This window comes from Polyodon spathula, chromosome 21, assembly GCF_017654505.1.
Source record: "Polyodon spathula isolate WHYD16114869_AA chromosome 21, ASM1765450v1, whole genome shotgun sequence".
NCBI lineage: Eukaryota > Metazoa > Chordata > Actinopteri > Acipenseriformes > Polyodontidae > Polyodon > Polyodon spathula.
Genome location: NC_054554.1, coordinates 24,913,513 through 24,929,639, shown reverse-complemented (window position 1 = coordinate 24,929,639; position 16,127 = coordinate 24,913,513). Strand labels below are relative to the sequence as shown.

The following is a 16,127-nucleotide window of genomic DNA, read 5'->3' as shown; positions in this document are numbered from 1 at the left end:
CTCTTTTAGTTTTTTAATTTAAGACACAACTAAAACAAAATTTATAGAAAACACTCCAGAAGAGTATTCAGGATATTAGAGTGCAGCAGATAAATAACCCAAATGTATCAGTTAAGTGTTGAGCAATGGCTAAGATTACATTTATTGTAATGGGTGGGTTCCAAGAATGATCAAAGTGTAGCTGTTTTTAAACCCAGATTTAACGTATGCTATTGTCTTGTAGAATGATGATGTTTATAATTAGAAATTACTGCTGTTTGTTTCTAGTTATCTTGCCAGGACACCCTTGTAAATGGGTTTATTTCCTGGTTAAAGAATGGAGTACTTGCATAAATAACTTTTTTTTTTTACAGTAGTGTTAATGGTATATGATTGTATTATAATAATAATAATAATAATAATAATAATAATAATAATAATAATAATAATAATAATAATAATAAATGTATTTAACTGATATAAAGCCACAATGTTAAAGATGTAAAAATGTTTTACATGAGTGAAACTTTTATTCTGGAGGATACAATCGCCACAACCTCTTTTTATATTTGTGCACCAATATCTTCTGTGTGTCATGTTAGCACTTTCAATTATCCTTTGAAAGTGAATTTCCATGTCATTGCTCAAGGTTATGAGTTTTCAATAGAACAATGTGCTTTAATTACTTTCTTTTTTGACTGACAGCTGAACTGTTTTAATATTGCGGGCATGTTTACCCAGTCAATCAAAAATAAAAGTAAATGCACTTAAAACAAAAAGAGCATCACTCTGAGGTAGCCACAGTTACTCTGAAAATGATTCCAATTGATAACACATTGCAAACAAAGCATTATGCAAATTGTGTGTAATGAATCACTTTGTGAAAAGGCTTAACAATGTAATTACCATTAATGAGCTTTGTCTATTTTAGGGTCATCAGACCCCCCCCCGCTCAAAACAAACAGTATGAATTATTTGGATTCAATTAAATTTTAAAAAATCATTACATTTCATCTGTATGCTCTGTTAAAAATATTTTTTTCTTGCTCTTCATGTTTTTACAATCAGAATAAAGAATTGGCCCCTGAAGCTCTGAAAGACTGCTCCCAATATCGTAAGATATCATAGTGTAACAATGTCTGTGACTAAGGGATGGTTCATGGTGATTTAAAAAAATATAACCATTTTGGTTGGCTCATATTTATTTGAGGTACTGTAAATAGTATTGTAACTACTGACTGTTGACTGTTTGGTAACTATTGGTTCCTCAAGGTTATACAGCTGTGCTAAATCATATTGTGAACTCAGTAAATGCTTGACTTTTCAAAACTAAGTTACTGATCTTCAACACTGTAAAGAGGATCTTAAAATCAGCACCCTAAATGTCAATCCTGCTCTATTGCGGAGCTCTTGAAATTGTATTTGTATTGTACTTAATATTCTTAACACCAGTATTTAATCAATGTCTTCATTTTAATAGGGGTAGCAGATATTCTGGTAGAATTTCAATGGTTCTATACCTTATCAATATAATATATTAATATGTTCAGTCCAGGATAGCATGAATAACCTAATTTCCAATGGGTACCAATTGTTTTGGGTTTTTTTTTTTTTTTTTTTTTTGGGGGGGGGGGGGGGGGGGGGGGGATAAGCAAGAAATGTAGGCTGTAGACTGCACTAGAAAGGAATAAGTCTACATCTCAATCCATTGACCACAAACAACAGAAATGATCTTGCTCTGTGTGCGATTGTGCGTGTTTGTTGGGTGGGGGTGGGAGTGGGGGGGTTTCAATCCGTTAACACTGCCATCCATCACGATGATGGACTTTTACTTTTTTTTTTTTTTTTTTTTTTTTTGCAAGGTTAAAAAAGTTTTGTGGTTTTTTTTGTTTGTTTTTTTACACAGCTTGCCTTTCACAGCTCCCTCCAGGATTTAAAAAATAATCGGCTCATAGAGTCACCTTTACCTGATATGGCCGAGCATCGGCTTCCTCTCTCAGCGTGGAGCAGAGAGAATGTATAGACTTATTGGAAGGGAGAGGGAAAGATTAGAGTATTGATTCCAAGGAGTAAAAATCTCAATTAGTGGCCAGTTGGAACTGTGGCATTGTAAAGGGGAAGGAGTGTCTGCGTGTGTGTTTGTGTTAGTGTGTTAGGGGGGGAGCGCATGTGTCAGAACACACAGATCTGACTGCTGAACAGAGAGCTGGATTGATTACTGCCTTGAGATGCTTGGATAGCTGTGAGGGAGAGAGGGAAGCTGAGAGAACAATTACTGTTCCAGAAACAGAGACTGTATGCCTGAACAGTAGCGAAGATGTCCAACATAAGCTGCTGTTTGTTTTAAAGAAAAGATTCATAGCGCTTGCAGCTCCAGAGAATAACAGCGTGTTAATCTAAGAAGACCAAATGTTTTTTTTTTTTTTTTGTTTGCTTTATAATCTCATTTATCTTGGTTGGTTAAAGTTTTGTGAACACAATCCTATCATTTAGCACTATTGCCCAAGTATTAGCAAGATAATGCCTAGGCAAAGTGCCCCGGCTTGGCATGCAGCAAGAAATCAAAGCGTATACCTGCAGAAAGGGTTTCCCCTCTAATTCCTTATCTTCAAAGGGAATTAATACACAAATACCAGGCAGGCGATAGCCATCTTATCTATTGTACACTATTAAGCCCCCCTCCAGGCAGATCTCCAGGTCAAACTGTTGGTCACATGCGGATTCCCTTCGTCGACTTCTTCCCAAAGTCTGCCCGTGCCTGCAGGCTCACAGCGCGCGTCTCCTAGGCACTGCCCAGCCAAGCAGATGGCAGAGTGGGTGGTAGGTACCAGCCTCCTGGCACCACAAACATCTGTTATCATTACAAAATGCTAATTGCCATCAATCACAACAGCACCTACCAACATTCATATTTGAAAGAGAGATAAAAAGTGATGTCTACATTTTCCCCAGGAGCGATGTTCGCTGCATGTAAAGTAGCCGGTGGTGTCATCTCTCTAACCCTGATAATCCGAGCACTGGGAATATGTGCAAGGTGCTACTTACCTTATTAATAGTAGATGCCTCGTAATGTAATAACAGCATCCATCAGCCAAGACATCAGAACATTCAGGGAGCTAAAAAGGACACCAAATTATTGGCACTTCGTCTTGAATTGAATTTAAATAAAGGCTTGCATATTGGTAGATCTCGTCTATTTTTTTTTTGCTTTATGCCTACCATGTCCATATCTGGTATTTCTCAAACTGCAAATCAGTTAAGCCTTCACAATGTTGCGGTATCATGCTGATAATGCATATCTATCAGTTATACACACACACACACACACACACACACACACACACACACACACACACACACACACACACACACACACACACACACACACCAGTGATTGGATCCTTTGTTTCTGCCTTCATGACAATCCAGGTAGAGTGGGACTTCTGAATGTCTGTGTTGATCGTGGATTGCAGACACAGAAGCCCAGAATTTATTAAGCTCGTGCATCACTTTTTGAATACGAAGCGCAGTAATCTTTCCCAGAATGTTGATATATGCCCGTTATCAATGAGCAGCATTTTCCAACACTGTCTTTTTTGTCCTTGGAGCAGGTCACTTTGGAAATGCATCAACCTCCCGCTAGTCTCTGCCTGGTCTGGGGGCCCAAATGGAAGGCAGTCCATGCCAGGACCCATGTGAAGACACGTGTGTTCGGGACTGTGGCCGGCCAGAGTAGGCTGACTAAGCGATCTGTACACAGTGCTGTTGGGTGCGGGTGCCAAAGAAGACCACTGTGGCCGGCGTCTGCTCACTCTGTAACAATCCCCTGTTTTCTGGTGCTGCACATATGCCTCAGACCTTGGGGAATATCATTTATTTTATGGAAAGATATATCCACCAAGACATTTGTTCCATAAGCACGTGTTCCTGCAAGATACCCTGCTGCTGCAATACACATTACTATTGTCAGGTGTCTTTGTAGACCATCTGAGGGGCTTTTCTATTTTATTTTACTGCTGTTGGTTAGTTTTTGTCGAACATGAGCATATCAACAAATTGTGGGTTTAACTAACTAAACTTTCTATCGGAAATTGTATATAATTATATATATATATATATATATATATATATATATATATATATATATGTATATATATATATATATATAGACACACACACACACACACACACATATATATATATATATATAATGTGCATAGTTTTTTTAATATGATTTGTTAAAATTAACAGAAACTATCATCAACCCAACAAGTCTGTTATGTTGCTGTAGAAAAAAACTGTAATTTATAATAGATTTTTTTTGCATTTTTTTTGTAGCAATCCGTAGCAGATGCTGCAGGCTGTGTTCATACATCTTGAATGTGTTGGTTGCATTCTGAATATGGGCTGAACAGTACTATTACTCTGGGTTTAATATGAGACCAACAAAGATTTGGGTAAAAATGACTAATCTAATGGTATTTCTGTCTCTCCTAAATGTATTAGAAGCATTTTTTTTAAATACACTGAACAAAAATATAAATGCAACATGCAACAATTTCAAAGATTTTACTAAGTTACAGATCATATAAGGAAATCAGTCAATTGAAATAAATTCATTAGGCCCAAATCTATGGATTTCACATGACTGGGAATACAGATATGCATCTGTTAGTCACAGATACCTTGAAAAAAAGGTAGGGGCGTGGATCAGAAAACCAGTCAGCATCTGGTGTGACCACCATTTGCCTCATGCAGCGCAACACATCTCTTTCGCAGAGAGTTGATGAGGCTGTTGATTGTGGCCTGGGGAATGTTGTCCCACTCCTCTTCAATGGCTGTGCGAAGTTGCTAGATGTTGGCGGGAACTAGAACACGCTGTCGTACATGTCGATCCAGAGCATCCCAAGCATGCTCAATGGGTGACATGTCTGGTGAGTATGCAGGCCATGAAAGAACTGGGACATTTTCAGCTTCCAGGAATTGTGTACAGATCCGTGTGACATGGGGCCGTGCATTATCATGCTGAAACATGAGGTGATGGCAGCGGATGAATGGCACGACAATGGGCCTCAGGATCTCATTACGGTATCTCTGTGCATTCAAATTGCCATCGATAAAATGCAATTGTGTTCGTTGTCCATAGCTTATGCCTGCCCATACCATAACCCCACTTCCACCATGGGGCACTCTGTTCACAACGTTGACATCAGCAAACCGCTCACCCACACAACGCCATACATGCTGTCTGCAGTCTGCCCAGCACAGTTGAAACTGGGATTCATCCGTGAAGAGCACAATTCTCCAGCATGCCAGTGGCTATTGAAGGTGAGCATTTGCCCACTGAAGTCGGTTATGAAGCCGAACTGCAGTCAGGTCAAGTCCCTGAAGAGGACGACGAGCATGCAGATGAGCGTCCCTGAGATGGTTTCTGACAGTTTGTGCAGAAATTCTTCGCTTATGCAAACCCACAGTTTCATCAGTTGTCCAGGTGGCTGGTCTCAGACGATCCCGCAGGTGAAGAAGCCGGATGTGGAGGTCCTGGGCTGGCGTGGTTACACTTGGTCTGCGGTTGAGAGGCTGGTTGGACGTACTGCCAAATTCTCTAAAATGACATTGGAGGCGGCTTATGGTAGAGAAATGAACATTCAATTCTCTGGCAACAGCTCTTGTGGACATTCCTGCAGTCAGCATGCCAATTGCACACTCCCTCAAAACTTGAGACATCTGTGGCATTGTGTTGTGTGACAAAACTGCACATTTTAGAGTGCCTTTTATGGTTCCCAGCACAAGGTGCACCTGTGTAATAATCATGCTGTTTAATCAGCTTCTTGATATGCCACACCTGTCAGGTGGATTTATTATCTTGGCAAAGGAGAAATGCTCACTAACAGGGATGTAAACAAATTTGTGCACAAAATTTGAGAGAAATAAGCTTTTTGTGCATATGGAAAATTTCTGGGATCTTTTATTTCAGCTCATGAAAAATGGGACCAAAACTTTACATGTAGCCAAGTTCTTCAATCCTGCAATGCTTTCCTGTGGGTATCTAGTAAATCAGACTGCTTACACTCCACAGTAGTCTGTATTAAACAAAGATACATACAATCTGATGAAGGGAATTTGATTCCTGTTAATTTGATTGTAATGTACTCTCTAGTTTAAATTAATTAAAATGTAATTGCAACTTTGCAATTTAATCAACAGATGTTGTCTTATTCTTTTGAATCTGTTATCTTGTACAGTACATGCACACCATGCCAGCAGTAGTATTTTACTTTAGTAATATTAATTCCCTTTTTCCTTTCCTATATGCAACTCATTTCATCAGTCCTCAGCAGTTTTTGATGCAAACTGTATGATTTTCCACACCCTCAGCTTCACAATCGTGCCTGTATCACTACATGTGATTTTGCAGTTCATGATGTTCATTGCAATGCAATGTGCAAAATTCATGAAAGCAGACATCAACAAGTGTAAACGTTTGTTCTTAGTGATAGAGACTTGGCAAACCTGTGATATCGACTTTGTTTATCAATAATAAAAAACACTTTGTGTGTATATGAAAGCTTGCCAGAGTCTCTCCATATGAACTAACACTACCTCAGCCAAGTCTAAACTTGATACTTAGCAGCACATCTGGAGACAGTTCCCACTCTTAATTGTTACTAATGCCTTAACACACAGGCTGACTAACACACAACTGATGGGATTCATGAAGTACAAGTAGTGGAGGCCTGAGCTGGATGTGTCAAACCAAAAACTCACATCTAACTGGCACAGTATACAGCAGGTAACAATGCCATCCTTCATACTTACCTCACATTATACTGCAAGTGGGCTCTCCCGTTCAGTTCAATGAAGCAGAACAATCAGCTTATCTCGCAACGAACCAACTTCTCTGCTTTGTTGGGCTTACAAACCAACTGAAGTGCAGGAAGGGATGTAGGAATATTTGATTTCCTGTCTTGCATAGGCAGACTGAAAACAACACTGAGGAGTCATTGTTTTGTTTTATGTTTATCGAAAAGGAGAAGGAATAAATAAAATCTCAGCTTGGCTTATCCACCAATTTCTTTTTTCTTTATTATGGCTGCCAATTTAAAGAACTACTACACTATTTTGCAAAAAAAAAAAAAAACACAACACAAATATCAGCCCAATTGTATTCTGTATGTTTTTGCTCCTCTACAATCATCTCCAACATAGACAAGAGGCCTCCTTCTAACACTCAGTGCAGATTAAAGAGCTGTTTCAATAAGAGATTTATTGGACTGTTTGAAAATCCAATGAAGCAAAGTCCTAATGGTAAAGATGAGAGATATTGTAAGAATTTTCAAGCACCAAAGCTGGCACTTTGCTGGATATTAAGTGGCGCCCAACAAGCAGTTAGAAAAACAAGGAAAGCATGGATACTGCTTAACAAAGAAATCAAAGCAAAAAAACACTGTAGGAAAGAGACAACCACAGAGTTCTTTATTATATGTAATTCTGTATTCTTTCATTTTATACCCAGTGTAACATTCCCACCAGCCTAAGATTTGTTGCAAATGTCAGAACTGTTGCATCAAAAATATTAAACCTACAGTTATCTGCTCAGAATCAAAAGGCTCCATAATAAAACAGGGCTCCTTAGTAAAAATTCCACATAGTAAAAGCATAGAAAAGTGTACTAAAGAATAGTGAAAGCATGGTAAAGCATATTGTAGGTAACCAATGTAAAGTCTAGAGAGGTATGGTTTACATGGTAACCTATGATGAATGCATACTGTAGGAAAATTGTAAAATGACTGTGGAAAACTTATAAGGGTATATTCAATAGATGGTTTAATATTTTTACCCAAAATGATGGAAAAATCTTTACCATTGCTCCTGTTCTGAATACTGTTCATAAGGTTTAAATATTTTAAAAAGCTTTTCTTCTTAATGTATAATTTCTTACATGCTAACCCTCTCAACTGTGGGTACCAAGCATTGCGTTTCGGCGGCCGTTGGTCTTCCTAACTGACACGTGGAGATCCACATGGCAAGGCAGCCCAGTGCACAGATGGAGACTGGGCACTGAACCTTGTGCATGCCAGCCCAGATATCAACCGCTGTGCAAAAGAGCCACGCTTCTTTGGACAAGCAGTTCCGGACCTAAAGTAGTGCCTTTTACACCACAGGGTCAGCCTTGCATGGAGTTGCACTGTTTCTTCCCCCCGTTTGCTCACTTCCCTATTTTTCTTTCCTGATAACCTTGTTCTTTATACCGGTTTGGTTCATTCACTGAATAACGTAGGAGTGTCTGTTTATTCCACAAGTATGATAGGCAAATCGCTGTGTGACTAACTTAGTAATTTCTGGAACTTACACCATAGTGCAGCAAATTAATGTACAGTGATTATTCAGCAAATGTATTGAAGCCTCTCAGGAGAAATCAGAACCTTTCATCAAATCACCAAGGTGAATGTCTTTGCACTGTAATGAGAACAGCATATGCAACACATTACTTTAACAGTGGATATCTGGATAGTGTCCAGTTGAATAAGGTTGGGCTTATAAAACAGGTTGACAAAGACTGAGACCATAGAACTAGAGACACTAGGTTGAAAAAGGTTGAAAAATGATTTATATCCATTGTTAAAACAGTTTTGAGACAGAATAGATAAGGTTCAAGTCCATTTAATGAGGGACATCAAATATTAGACATTTAATTGTAAACTGCTTTTGACAGACAACTCAAGGTGTTCCAATAGCTCTGGACACATGTTTGAATTATACAATGCCATATTTCACAGTAACTACATTGTAACTGCGTGCTACATGTATAATAACTGCAATATTAACAGCAAGTCATTGTAACCAAGAATTGAGCAATGCTACAGATGAGCAGAGAGTCTCAAATGGGATTAGGCACAGTATGAGCTGCTGTGCCCTTGGAGTAATCAGTTTCATCTTTTTCAGTCCAAAAGGGTTCTTTAAGTCCTGGTGTGTTTCTACTCAGCAGGTCTCAATGAGGACTCAATTAGTTTTAAGCTGATCTAAATGGATTCAGTAATTCATAAACTGTCTTTCTAATTGCAGCTCATTCATGTGTAAAGCTTTTTCATAACCTCAGGCTACTCCATGGGTACCAGCATTTCCTTTGATGTTTTTAATTTGCAGCTATTTGTTGCAACAGCTTCCAAACTTTGCAGACAAGGTCTGATCAATAGAACTACACAGGCTTTGAAAATTATATATACAGTAGTTGAGTGATGGAATGAAGGCGAGAATGAATCCAGGACTGGGGAATACCCACAGTGGTTTATATTGTTACTTGTGGCCCCAGACTTGCAGAGCATTGATAGAGTAAGTGTGGTGGCTATCCTTCAAATGTGGTTTTGTATTTTTCATTGTGACTGTTTTTTACATTTCGGTGTGGAAGGTTCTGTTTTGCTAGCAGTTCTGAAGTCTTAATTAAACTTCTCCTTGTCTGTATTTTGGTATATAGCTTGTAATGTCACAGACGCTGAGCTCATTCTATCCTTTCATCTCTGGTGGGAACTGGGTTACTGGTGCATTATTAGGATGGCACACATTAAAGGAATATAAAGTGTTATGAATGATCTTAATGTGAACATCTAAGAAAACAAATAAACTCTTGTTTCCAGCATGATGTTCTTTCACAGGACATGCCGCATGGATGCCCCTGCTGCTGTTTCAGTTAACCACCATACATGGCATTCCCTACTCAAAGCTGTAGGGAACTGACATTTGTCATTTACTGTGATTACTGTCTACATCACCCAAAGGAGGAGAATCGCCAGCAGCTGGGTGAACACAAAACCTTGACTAAATTAAGACAGAAAATAAAGCAAAACAGCTGCATAACCCGTGATAGAATTATATAGAATGTATTATTATTTTTTTTTATTATTATTATTATTGGACACTGGTTAAAACTTAGTACTGGAGCAAGCACAGGCTTTTTGTAACCAATGAAGCCAGTCCAGTATGATGGATATTTTCTCTCGACCCCCCACCTTTCGGCTCCATCACATACCTGTCGTGATGGATGTCACTTTAACGGCCTTTAAAAACAGGCCAACAGGCCCGAGAGTGATGAATAGATGTCAGCCGCTGAATCACTCAGGGATGATATACAGGCAACCATGTGTTATCGTTTGGCAGGGATGTGCGGAAAATACATATTTCACACTTTTTCCTCTTTGCTTAAATCACAAAAACTCCCTCCCTCAGTGGACGTGGAGTTTAAAATGGCATTTTGAAACATCTGGTTTAAAGACACGCTCAAGGGTGGTATTTTTAAGTCATCAGGGTCAATTATTATTGTGAACCCTCCATAGGCGTAATTTACACATCACCCTCACTTTTTTATTATTTCTGATAAAATAATTTTTATGCATGAGTCATTTACAGAAACTCCCCTCCCCACTTTTGAAACCAAATTTACCCATGGAACCCTCACTTCTAGACTTAAAATGAAAGACAACGCTGAGGTACTGGCCCAAATGTGTGCCTGCTTGACCTACAGTAGTTGCAAGCAGGGAGTGCCCATACATGAATTTAGTTTAAAGACAATGAATACATATTTAGTACTAGTAAAATACACAATTAAATGTGACACCCTTCCTAAAAAAAAACGGACTTTCCTTTCATTAGCCAGGTACTGTGGGAAACCTCCCCCAAGTAAGTACATTCCCCCAAGCTCTCTGCTGATTTGGGGGGCAATTGTTTTATAAACCCCTTTCAAAATACCTTCTTCTCCTGCTCCTTTTTCATCAAGGACCAATATGCACAGACACTGCCACCGCATTGCTACCCCTGTCATGTACCGCAAACTTGCTCACGAGTACAGGAGGCCCATAACTCTCCCGCTCAGTGTTATCCTTCTCGGTTTACTTCAGTAAATTATTCCAATCCTCAATGCTAAACAGAACTCACAAACAGATGAAATGTATACTATTCCTGACCCTTACTACCATTACTTTTAATGTCATCAAGTTTCAGTCTACCCAGCTCAAACGTGCAGAGAATTATAAAACAACAAAAACAGCATCCAGCATTTTCATAACCTCACTCAGCTATGGATTTATAAAGTCTCTTTACAAACAGTGCTGCTGTGGTGAGAAACCTTTTCATCTCAGAGGAATGAAACCTAGAGACATCCGATGTACTACCACCATGGATCACAATAGGCACTATAGTGGTCATTCTCAAGTTGAATGGTAGCCACATTGAGCAGTTAATGCAATGATAAATATTCGTATTACTCAACCTAATAGGAATACCACTACCAATAATAATATCATTAATATCAGTAATTATGATTTTGGCTGATGACAGAGGGGGAAGTTTTCTATAGTTTTACAATAAACGCCTGGCTCATTTGCATGGTGGTTAAAGAGCTCGTTTGTAGTGTTTGAGGTTGCCATTTCACACTCAGCCTCCACCTTTTACATCTATACCCAATCCTTCAGCAGAATAGCTAGAGATGGGCACGACAAGCATTCTAGCAATCACAGGCAGCTGTCTTAAACTGAATTTTCTAATAGCTCAACATGAATAGCATAAAAAAGGTAATAAGGGGTTGGGGAGCTTGCCTTTCATTAAATGAAAGTAATACAATATAATGTACTTATCTTAGATAGCTGATAATATGAAAATGACTTGACCCTGTCCTTTATGGTAATTTAGAATACTAACAATGAAAAGTCAAGATAATGCAGTGTGAATATTCTATTGGATTAGGGCTTCACAGTAATAGATGCACATTTCACTGATAATACTTTCAGGGACTTGCACACAAAAAAATGATCAATTTTGGCAAATCCTTACTGTTGTGTTAAGAAGTACAGCAGAGCTACTTGAATCCCCTGATATGAATTGTTGGTACTCTATTCAAACTCAGAATGATCCCTGGGTTGAATGTCCTGCTCCTCTCCATATATACCCCTCCACTTGAGAGAGTCATCTCTGATAAACATTAACTTTCAGAACAGATTAATCATGCGGAGACCAGCAGCAAGTAGGAGTGGGAGCACCAGACAAACAAACAGCATCCGCACCTTAACAAATCTGCAACTTACCTACTAAAACCCACCACATTAATAATGCACTTTAATTCCATTTACAAAAAAAAAAAAAAAGAAGAAAATTGAAAAGCATAATAAAATAGACACTGGTATTATAGTTCACAGATAGTAAGGTTTATACATGATTAGAAATAATAAATCAGAATAATTGTTCCAATCTTATGTTTGACAAAACATTCTTTTAATAAATTATGAGTTAAAACTTTGCAAATAGGCCCCTTATGTCATTGTAATTTGTACATGAAAGTCTGGTTTTTTTTCTGCATAAATGTGGTTTTCAATAAACACTTCTCCTTGCCTCCAAGCTCTGGGGCTTTTTAGTTTTATTTTGCTGGAAAATATTCCGGCTAAGAACACATTTTGCTTCATCAAAACATTCAGAAGCTATATCCAAGTTACTGTATATTAGCTATAATATTACTGGTGATGTGCAGCAGGTATTGAACTTGGTATTGGCACCCATGGTAAGTCACTATGGTATTCTAATCAAGGTCATTGTGACGTAGTGTATAGATTTTTCCCTTCTGGTAGGTTGAGCTAATAAAACCCAACTTCATGTTTCCCACATACTTTGAATACAGGTCACAGAGACCTACAGCATGTGCTCACATGTAAAAGGCTATACTTAGGCAGTAGTTGTTGGATTTTGTGAAAACTATGGCTTGGTTCCAGCACTGTGGATGTATGACAAGATATTTGTCACTTGTATACAGTAAACGTGGGATTATTATGCTAATATTTTCATCTCAAGATTATTTCAATTCCATATTTCTAATAGTGCACTAACTGTTTGAAATAAAAATGGTTGCTTTGGAAATAATGCAAAAGACATTATGGGCAAAACTCATAAGATGTTAAGACTGATTTAAGAAACTACTTTTTGTAAGCCCATTTTCATCAATAAAATCAAGTTCACAAAACCCTTTTTATCTGTTTTAGAAAAGGTTTATTTGCCATTTAACACAATGTTTCTAAGTACTCTTCAAATAATAAACAAAAAAACAAACAAACAAAAAAAACATTCCTTTAAAAACAGACCTGTTTTGAGAATAGGGCTCTACAACTCACTTACATTTTAGGGTTACTGTATATCTTTAATGCATTGTTTTAGGGGATTGTGGCTCTTGCTGCTTCACTCAATCTTTTAACTGACAGACTAGATGAGTTGGTTGCTGGTACAGCACTGTAAAGGAGTAGCAAACCTGAAGTTCTCCCAAAGATTACATAGTTGCCCTTGGAGCGTTTGCACTTGTTTACACAGAGGCACAGAGGAACAGCACAGCGCTCACGCTGGGGTGGGAAATGAGCCTTCTTGTACCAATTTGTCCCGGACACTACTGTTTACGGCCCCTGCTGTTTTTTCGACTTGAGCTGAGGATCGCTTTATTGGAACCTGTGGACCGGGCCGCATCTCTGTGCCTCATTCAAGTGCGCATCAACACACCACATCATGCAGCACCACGATGGGGGTGGAGAAAGTCTGTGTAGGATTTGACCCCCCGAACTTCTGTCCTAATGGTGGAGTACTGCCTACTGAGCCACCTTTCAAGCATGGCTCTGTGCTGTCAGACAGAGAAGCCCCTTTAGAATGCTAATGGAGAACCTCTACATGGTGCTATTGCATAAGATTCTATAATGTGACACTTACTTGCAGCTATATAAATAACACACACACACAACCACACACACAAAAAAGCAATTCGTTACCCTGGCAACAATTTGCTTAACACATGGCATGATAGAGATTTAAAAAAAAAAAAAAAAAACCTGTAGTTTAATATGTTCTGACATCCTTTTCATGTTTCATCCCTCAGATTTTCAACATGCTAGTATTTAATTTCTCCTAGGCAACATGATCCCATTTCTGACTGGACTTAATTCACTGCAAAATGATTTTTTTTAACAAAAGAAAATGGAACCCACTTACTGTTGATGCTTAATCTATTCAGTTCCTTTCCTTGTTTTGACAGATTGAGGTGATATAATGAGAGGCAACAAGGTTTTTTTTATATATATCTACATCTAAATACTAAAAGATTTAGACAAGTATTTGGCTGAAAATGTCATAATTGCATTAAAAGCAATTTTTTGTGGAAAAAAAATTCTAGGCTGTCACAGGTTTGCAAGGAACATTTTTCTTGTTTGTTCATGAATGGGATTGTAAATTTTCTATTAAAAAAAAAACGTGTTCCCCAGAAGTCTATGATTAAAGATGGATCTGTTGCTTGGTTTTATTAAGAAAGAGAGAACACTGGCTATCGGGATGATCCATGGAGAATCAGACACAGTACTTCACGGACTACAGAGCCCACCTCACTCCAATGTATAAGCACCTCCAGATTAAGGATCAGGCATACTCTTCACCCAGGTATTTCGACTCACCTGTACAGTGTAAGCTTCGGGTCACCTGTCCTGTCTCCAATCCTCAGTCCTTCCTAAATCAGATATAATGTAGCTACTGCTGTCACCAGATTAAGGTTTCTGCATCTCTTCTTCAAGATTGTATTATATCTGAAAGAACAAGGGAGGCAAAACTATGCTTATTGTTCTTAATGGACAATCAAATATATACTGGATGCAGCAGTAACGCATGTAGCATTGTTGTTATAAATAAGTGTCATCAAGAAATATATGCTCATAAAAGATATATACCACATTGCAAGAAGTACAGTGCTCCCTCTCTATAATGCAGGTCTGGGGGGAAACACAATATGAGTGTTATAACCAAAGAGCGTTACACACAGGGGAGGGGCGAGGAGCACTGCGGGACACATAACACACAAAATAAAATAACTCCCTCTCTATAATGCACAAATAGTGAAGCAAAAAGTTAACTTTCTGTGAATTAACTATGCAAGAGCACCATGTAATCAATGCTATATTTTTTACTAAAAATAAATAAATAAATAAATAAATAAAGGTAACATGTGGCTCATTTTAATTAGCAGTTTTAAAACTATAAAATAGCCTGGCTATATGGCAGTCGGGAGTTCAGTTTGAAGTGACAGACAAGCAAACCAAGTATGAGGAGGAGAGTGAGTCGGGTGAGGGGAAGAGGGAATGGGTTCGCCCCAGGTTCGGCTGCCGGAGCAGAGCTGAAGCGAAGCTGAAGCGTTTCTCTCCCCCTGAAAGCTACAGCTCCTCCTTGCAGCAAAAAAGTAAGTACATTAAGAAAGATAACCACGTAATAGGCCTAATATTTATTTAGTTATAAAACAAATGCTGAATAAGATGTCTGTGTTATAAAGTGCCAACGCAGCTTTTCTTCAATTCAGATATAATATCAAAAGGGAGAGGCAGAAATGAAAGTTAGACTGGGAAGTTGTTTACAGTTTGAACAACACAGGTATTAGGTATTGTAACCAAAAAGTTACAATACCTAACCACAAGGTGGCGTGTATTCTTTTCATAACCGTCCCCCCACCCCCACCCCACTAAGAAATGCAATTTCAACATAAGTGTGCAAAAAACATTACAGAGGATAATCAGAAAACATTTAAAAAATAGGTCATATGCCATGTATTAGGCCAAATACAGCACAGCCTGCATTCAGTCCACATGTTATGTCTGAAAGGGTAAAACGCTGTCCATTATTAAAGGCTAGACTTGTCATTACCTGTGATAATCATGCAAACCTATCTTGGAAGTCAAATCTTTTAGAAGTATGCACAGTATTCTTTAGCTTACATCCCAAACAGCTCACCAACCCTGCTGCAGACCCAGGGGCTGTACTGCACTAGGGACACTCCATGTTAAGTGGTGAAGGTCAAATGAATGGCAGATATTGCTGACAGAGAAAAATACAAGGACTTAAAAAACTCTCTGTGGAAATAAGTAAGGGTCATTTTACCTAGGAGAACCATTTCAGCATCCTTGTTTCAACTGGGACTCAATACAAAAGCTACATTTTCTTTTCTTTATTTTGTTCATCATGAGAAACACAGTATCAAGATGGCTTCTTTTAACCTTAACAACCTCTGAATGAGCCTGTGATTGTAACTTCTGCTCAGATGGCTTTGAAAAGCTGCTTGAATTTGGTGCTGTAATGTACCTAGAACAATCTATGTA

General features: G+C 38.4%; 1 protein-coding gene across 3 annotated transcripts in view; it reads right to left on the bottom strand.

Annotated features, from left to right (window-relative positions):
• The window catches only part of LOC121296161, a 143,025-nt gene that overhangs the window by 63,809 nt on the left and 63,089 nt on the right, over positions 1 to 16,127 (bottom strand). For 2 of the 3 annotated variants that reach the window (XR_005947025.1, XR_005947023.1), the window contains exon 2: positions 14,442 to 14,570. The gene's annotated coding sequence lies outside the window, so the exon portion shown is untranslated. Of the gene's footprint in view, positions 1 to 1,825; positions 3,096 to 14,441; positions 14,571 to 16,127 lie in introns of those variants that run through there. The other variant, XR_005947026.1, reaches the window with a different exon arrangement.